At 47.5% G+C, this 7,500-nt stretch overlaps 1 protein-coding gene across 3 annotated transcripts in view; it reads right to left on the bottom strand.

Annotated features, from left to right (window-relative positions):
• Positions 1 to 7,500, bottom strand: part of kdm6ba (lysine (K)-specific demethylase 6B, a) — a 242,263-nt gene that overhangs the window by 179,009 nt on the left and 55,754 nt on the right. For all 3 annotated transcript variants that reach the window (XM_080742373.1, XM_080742377.1, XM_080742378.1), the window contains exon 4: positions 6,147 to 6,275. The gene's annotated coding sequence lies outside the window, so the exon portion shown is untranslated. The remainder of the gene's footprint in view (positions 1 to 6,146; positions 6,276 to 7,500) is intronic.

Below are 7,500 nucleotides of genomic sequence, written 5' to 3'. Positions count from 1 at the left end.
CTGCTGCAAGCCATGCGCGCTCGCTCAGGGAAAAAGAGTAGCCGGGGCCTGAAAGAGGATGACCATGCAGCCGGCCCGCAGGGCTTCCGCCAACAGGGTCCTGGGGGGATGTATTGTCCGGTTGCAGGCACCCACTTGACACATCTGTGTCCCCTCAGACTGAGTGGAGAGGGCCCTCTAATATAGCAGCGCTGTGGCTGGGGGGCTGGCTGGGGGAGGGGGGGAGTTTAGTTTGGAGTGCATTGGTGTCAGAATGGCTCAAGGTGAGCCCGGTCCGAGGCGAGCGGGAATGGCCTGAGGTGGTCAGGCAATCACACGGGTGACTCAACAGAGACACAGAGATGGCCCTTTTATTTATTTTGTTTTAGTTTTTTTTGCCAGTGTAAGGAGCAGTGGTGGAAAAAGTACTTCCCAGAGACAATGTATAGATCAGGGGTCTTCAACGTTTTCAGGCCAAGGACCCCTTAGTGGAGAGACCCCTACAACCTGTTCATAGATTCCATATAGTTTCATTGTTTGACAGCACGATCATCAGTATATTTTGGATTCATGTTAATGTGGGTTTTCAGATATTTAACCAGCTGAACCGTCAATACTTAATAAACTTGACCTTTCACTGTACTTGTAGATCTGCTATTTTTAAGAGTTAAACACTGGAAGTTAAAAAATGGAATTGACACTCCAGATTTTGCTACAATGAAACACTGTTGTACCTTCACTGCACTGTGTTTTCAACAGACAGGACAGGATGTATGGATTTTCATGAAACCTAGTGGGGATCATCACTTCAGCTTGCCCTGGAGAGATGATTCACTTTTGGGACAAAAAAGGACTATGGATAAGGTCAAAATCAAGGGCAAAGTCAAAATGACATAATCGGTCACAATTTCATTTTGGGTGGAAAGGGCATATTTTGATAATTAATTACCATAAATAGTATAATTATATGATTGAATAGTTTTAGTTGATAGACTACATAGTCTCACCATCTCAAAGATGAAGCTTTTGTACAGGTTTACCTGAATGAATTATATCAATGTTGTTCCCCAAAATACCAGTTAGACTCCCTAATCGGGAGATAAGCGACTGTCACGTCGCATACACAAACTTTAGAAGGCAATCGTATCCAATCAGGAGGGAATATGGGAAATGGGACAGACGGACGGACAGACGGACAGACGGACGGACAGACAGACAGACAGCCGGTGGAGCTTTTCATAGTAACTTGCGACGGTCGCAATTAACTGAAGAACAACAAACACAATATCACAGGATAAAAAAAACACAACAAAGGCTTATTTCCATTGTGGCTGTGGACTCTACTCTACTGTGTGAACTGAGCGGTGGTTCCCCCCCCCCTTCCCCCCTGTGTGTGTGTGTGTGTGCGTGTGTGTGTGTGTGTGCGCGTGTGTGTGTGTGTGTGTGCCTGGTCTGGCCTGGCCTGAACAACAGCGCCCCTCCCTTAACATGTGTGGTCAGAAAAGGTTACTGCAGGCTACAGACAGACAGACAGACAGACAGACAGACAGACAGACACGCAGACAGACAGACAGACAGACCCACACACACAGCCACGTATAGGAGCGTTGTGACCACCGCTCAAAAAACAGAAGACTGTCAAAGTCACATCTAACTATATATTAAGCCAGCTAATCAAGTCACCGGCTGCTGTCGAGGAACTGACCTCATCAGGAAGAGAGAGATAACGTTCAGGATGGCTGGCAGACGGCAGGACGGACGGATGGACGGACGGACGGACAGACAGACACATGCTAATGGCCACTGTCTTGCTATGAATTGATTCCAATGATTAAAAAACTATTTTCAAAAATAGCTACAACAGAGTATAGTTCTTGAGTGGTTAACCAAAGGGCTGAAACTCGCACCCACTATGTCTTTATAACCACCTCACCTCTCTATGGGGCCTTTTCCAGCAAAAGAACCTTGGTTCAAGAACCAGTGCCGTTCAACTTTCTTGGAACCTTGGTTCGTTCTTGCGAAACGGCCGCGAAACGGCTTGCGTTTCCACCAGATTGAACCATGACTGAACCAGATTGAACCAGATTGAACCAGAGGAACCAAGGATTTTGTGCTTCCCGTTCCTAACCAACTTTTACGGTTCGGAACCAACTAGGTTCTCGGTGGAAAAGCTCACCTCTGGTTCATCCCATAGGCGGGAGAAAGAACCAGAACCGGTTCTTTGCCGGTCGAAAAAGCGCCCTATCTGTCTCGCTCGCTCGCTCGGATTTGAACCAGTGGTCATGGTCTGTGCGTTAAAGACTGAACAGGCTGAGCCACTAGGCAGTACTGTAGGCACCGCATATTCTCATCCTCCCTCTCTCTCCAATTCCCTTGTGTGTGTGTGTGTGTGTGTGTGTGTGTGTGTGTGTGTGTGTGTGTGTGTGTGTGTGTGTGTGTGTGTGTGTGTGTGTGTGTGTGTGTGTGTGTGTGTGTGTGTGTGTGCGCGCGCGTGTGCGTGCGTGTGACAGCCTGCGGCACAGTGCTGGCTAAGCTCCATTCTCAGAGACAATGCAATCAGCCACAAAAACCCCAGACACACACACTCGGCTTCCGAGGGCACCATCATCATCGCCGGGGCTACGTTGCCTCGGGATTACATCATCGATAATGAGAAAGACAATATGTTTATCAAACACATGTTGTGCGCGCGCGTGCAGGGTGTGTTTGTGAGAGTGAGAGAGTGTGTGTGTGCGTGCGTGTGTGTGTGTGCACGCATCGTTTCACTACAGTGTAGTGAAGGGTGGATGCTTTGTGCTCCTAATACAGTCTGTCTGTGTGTGTGTGTGTGTGTGTGTGTGTGTGTGTGTGTGTGTGTGTGCTCGCGCACACACTGATATCCAGTGTCTACAAAAATGACCTCTGTGTTGAATGTACAATCACTGAAGCTCATATTACCCCCCCAACCCCCAAGTTTACCCACCCCATCTCTCTCTCTCTCTCTCTCTCTCTGTGTTGAGCTATAGGGTTACCTCTGGCTCCAGACAGAGGGTCTAATACTTCACCTCCTCCTCCCTCCCTCCCTCTCTCTCTCTCTCTCTCTCTCTCTCTCTGCCTGACCGGAGGAGAGGAGAGGGGAAAAAAGAGAGACGAGAGAGAGAGAGAGAGAGGGAGAGAGAGAGGCGGATGAAAGGATGAGGAGATAGAGCGAGATGACAGAGCGGAGACAGGAAGAAAAAGAGGGGAGGGGCCGATAGGGAGGAGGAGGACAGGTGTATGGAGGAGAGAGAGAGAGAGAGAGAGAGAGAGAGAGAGAGAGAGAGAGAGAGATGAGAGTACGTGATTGTCCTGTGCACCTGCGTGATTGCTACAAGCTAGAACAATGGGCAAGAGAGAGACGCACACGCGCGCGCACGCACACACGCACGCACGCACGCACGCACGCACGCACGCACGCACACACACACACACAGGAGGATACATGAGATACAGTATATCTTGGCCAGGCCCAGTCAATAGACAGAAACCCAAGATGGCGGAAGAGTAAACCCCCTCCTCCTCCATCCCCGTCCCCTAACCTCTATGACCCCAGCCCTCCCCCCACCTCCACCTTCACCTCCACCCACCCCCACGGCCCCTTAATCCAGGTCTTCTAGGGGCCCCAACAGAGGTCACACACACATACACACGCACGCACATACGCACACCCCTGACCCTGCACAGTCCCCACCCTGCCCCCTTCCCCCCTAAACGAGGGCCTTATTGATGAGGTCATCGTCTGCTAGGTCAGTCACATTGACGAGGGGGGAGAGAGAGAGAGAGAGAGAGAGAGAGAGAGAGAGATAGAAGCAGGAAGAGATTGACGAATAAATTAAATTGACATACTTTGTCATACAGAGGTGTGGCACTGTGAAAATAGCCGATCTACAAGCTCACACCGCAATGTGTTGGTACCGATTTTCTTTTCACTATCACGGCTGAATACAGAAAAGGATTGTGCAGCTGTAAAACCATGCAAACAAGACAAACATAAAGGTGAATTGCGTTGCCAAGCAAATAGTCTTGTTGCTGCAGGGCATTTTGCACATAATGGTTCCCAAACATTTTAGTTCAAGACCCAAAAGAGAGATTAGACATTTGCCCAGGGCCTAAACTAGTGAAAATAGCAGATCGACAAGCACACAACATGGTGCGAAAACAGCGCATTGTGTGACTGTAGATCTCCAGGGCATTTTGCATATGTATTATTTATTCATTAATTAGATAATGGGTACCGTAAATAGAATACATTTGGTGCAAAATTTGACTCCTCTAAGCAAATGAGCATCATTGCAAAAAAAACTCCAGCACTAACAAACACACGCAGTGCCTCCTCATCTCCTCTCCCCTCCTGCCTGGGACCCAGACATCATGAAGGGCGTCTCAGTTCCTAAAATGCACCTGCAAGAGCCAGAAGCGAGGATGCACAGCTGTATATCCTTTGAGGAAGTATTTGCGGCACCCGCATGCCAAAATGATCAAGAAAGTTAATGCTATAACTAACTGAAACAGTGTGTGTTCAAAACTAACTAAAACCAGTAAGACTCCCTAATCGGGAGGGAATATGGGAGATGGGACAGATCCATGTTGATGACATGACTGTGGAGATACTGTGTACCGCTTTGCGTGATTTGAGGGCAAAATCTGTAAGAGCAGTGTCCAAAAATGTGTTTTGCAAGAATCGGCTTCATGGTGGTGCTAGAAGAGGGCCATGTGAGAAATGAGGTTGTGGTTTGGCAGCCAAGGAGTGTGTGTGCAGAATTTGGCATGGATCGGGAAAACGGTGGCGGAGATATGAGTAGGGCAAAAGTGTGACGTGCCGTGTGATGGACAGACTGACTGACTGACTGACTGACAGCCGGTGGAGGATTTGATAGTAACTGCGACCTGACGGTCGCAACTAACAAATAAATCTTAGAGGAATGTGTCCATTAGCTATTACGTAGAGTACATGTCTTATTGTAATAAGAAAGTCGATTAACCACATTTTTGCAATGATTGAAATATGGAATAGTTTTACAACAAATGCATGATATCACTTGAAACAAACAGGCGGGCATGTGGACAGAGCCTCGTGAGGCACAGCACAGTGCAAGAGGAGCAGTGTGATTGCTGCACTGTCAACTCAGTGCCGTCCAAGTTGAACACGATAGGGTGGAAATGAGTTCTCTCTCCCTCCCTCCCTCCATCTCTCTCTCTCCTCTCTGTCCTCCCCCCTCTCTCTATCTCTCTCTCTCTCCCCCCTCTCTCTCTTCATTATCAGCCACGTGCAGGCTGGATGAGAAGTCGACAGTGATCACAGTCAGAATAAGCTGGAGCTGTCATCTTGCTGTATGGAGAACAGGCATCAGCAATACACTTAGACACACATACATACACATGCACACACGCAAGACGGACACACATAAGAAACAAGCATAATGCAAACACTTGCTCACAAACGCATCACTTGCAGATATAAACACACATAGATGCGCACATACTGTATAAACACAATGAACACTCAAAAACGGCTTAAGTAGAAGTCGTGAGGCTCATTCACTGAGTCTCTCTCTCTCTCCCTCTCTCTCATTCCTTTGCACCCAAGACACAGTTGAGGGTGAATGACGTGCATCGCTGTCTGTCAAGCACTTTGCCAGCAGAGCCCTTCAATCTGCCTTTAATCACTTTAGAGAGAGAGAGAGAGAGATAGAGATAGAGAGAGAGAGAGAGAGAGAGAGAGAGAGAGAGAGAGATGCACAGTCATTCATCCCTTCAGAGTATCATCCCCTTCATTGACCTAAAGCTACCTGACAGACAGACAGACTGACAGGACAGGACAGGAGGAACCATTACAGACAGACAGACTTACAGACAGTCAGACAGACAGACAGACAGACAGACAGACAGACAGACATTGCTGACAGAGTAAGGACTGAAGACAGACAGACAGACAGTATTAAAAGCATTTCACCTTGATCTAACATCGGAACCTTAAAATATCTGTCCCTAAAAACGTGCACCTATATGCTCGACAATAAACATTGAACACGTGCGCCTGTGACATGCGCACGCACGAGCCGCCCCAATTCAAACAAACACATGTGCAGCAGCATCTCTCCTCTCTCCTCTCCATCTCTCTGAGTCACTCCACGGTCCCAGTGTCTTACCTCCTTGTCCGTCCGCCTCCTGTCCTCTCCTGTCTTCGGATGCTCCTTCGCTGCGACTGTGTCCCACTCTCCTCTCGAGGGGGGGGGACACAGGAACCGGGACGTGCCAGCGGTGCAGTGCTGCTTCTGCTGTCCAAGAAAGCCAAGGAGGAACGAGAGAAGCAGAGAACGGAAATAGCAGAGGAGAAAAGAGAAGGAGAGAAAGGGCACTTTAGCTCGGATCCGTACTCCAATTCCTCAGAAACATTAGCATAAGCGCGTGTCTGGGACTCTATCTCTCTCTGTCTGTATTATTGAAACTGGTCTATTTTTATACCACTGCACAGCACTGAGTTGATGCAGAGAGGGAGTGTGGGGGGAGATGGGGGGAGAGAAATAGGGAAATTGGGAGAGAGAAAGAGGGGGGACTTCTTTTCCAATAAAATTACCACACACAGCATGACCATTTCAACCAACAACAAACTATAATATGTGTGCAGTAGGGATGGGACGATATGAAAATTTCATATCACGATTATTGTGACCAAAGAAATCGTGATTTATGATATTATCGCGATAATCAAAATCCATGATCCTGGGGCGGAACATTTGCCCAAAAAATAGCCAATCTACAAGCTCACAACGCGCGTTGTGAGCTTGTAGATCGTCTATTTTTTGGCAAAGACATTTGATAGAGAGTGGAAAAAAAGACTGTATCAAGTACACATATTATAAGTACCTTTTACCAATTATAGAGGGTTTAAGTGGTACCGGATATGCAGCTCGGCAAATAAAAGGTGAATTGATCCCAGTGCATGACAGAGAACGATATCACGATAAATTAAATCTCCACGATACGATTATCGTGAGTGTTTTTTATCACGATAAACGATAATATCGCGTAACGTCCCATCCCTAGTGTGTGTGTGTGTGTGTGTGTGTGTGTGTGTGTGTGTGTGTGTGTGTGTTGTGTGTCTTCTTTAAACATCCTGTAGCCCCTGTGTCGCATACGCGAACACACACATGCACGCACACACACGCGCAGTCGTGCACGTGCAAATGTGAAGACACAACAGCGCAGACCTCCTCCCTTTCACACACAGTCTTCATCTAAACAACATATTTTTAGGTGGACTCAGCCGTGAACCTGTGTTGTAAATGTTTTGGTCCGTCACACTTCATTTGACTAAAACTATTTTCACGCCTGTTTCCTCCACTAGCATGGTGACCTTTTGATGTGTGCTGTGCTGCCAGAGGACGTGCGTAAGGCCTAATAGAACATGAATACAACCATTGCACTTTCCCCAAATGAAATACCAGGAATAGTTTTATGTTTGTGCTTTCTTTTTTTACATAGTGGCAAAATCAGCTTTCA

Source organism: Nannobrachium achirus (genome assembly GCF_963921795.1).
Source record: "Nannobrachium achirus genome assembly, chromosome: 14".
Classification (NCBI taxonomy): Eukaryota; Metazoa; Chordata; class Actinopteri; order Myctophiformes; family Myctophidae; genus Nannobrachium; species Nannobrachium achirus.
Note: the sequence above shows the minus strand (reverse complement) of the source record. Positions and strands in the feature narration are given on the sequence as shown.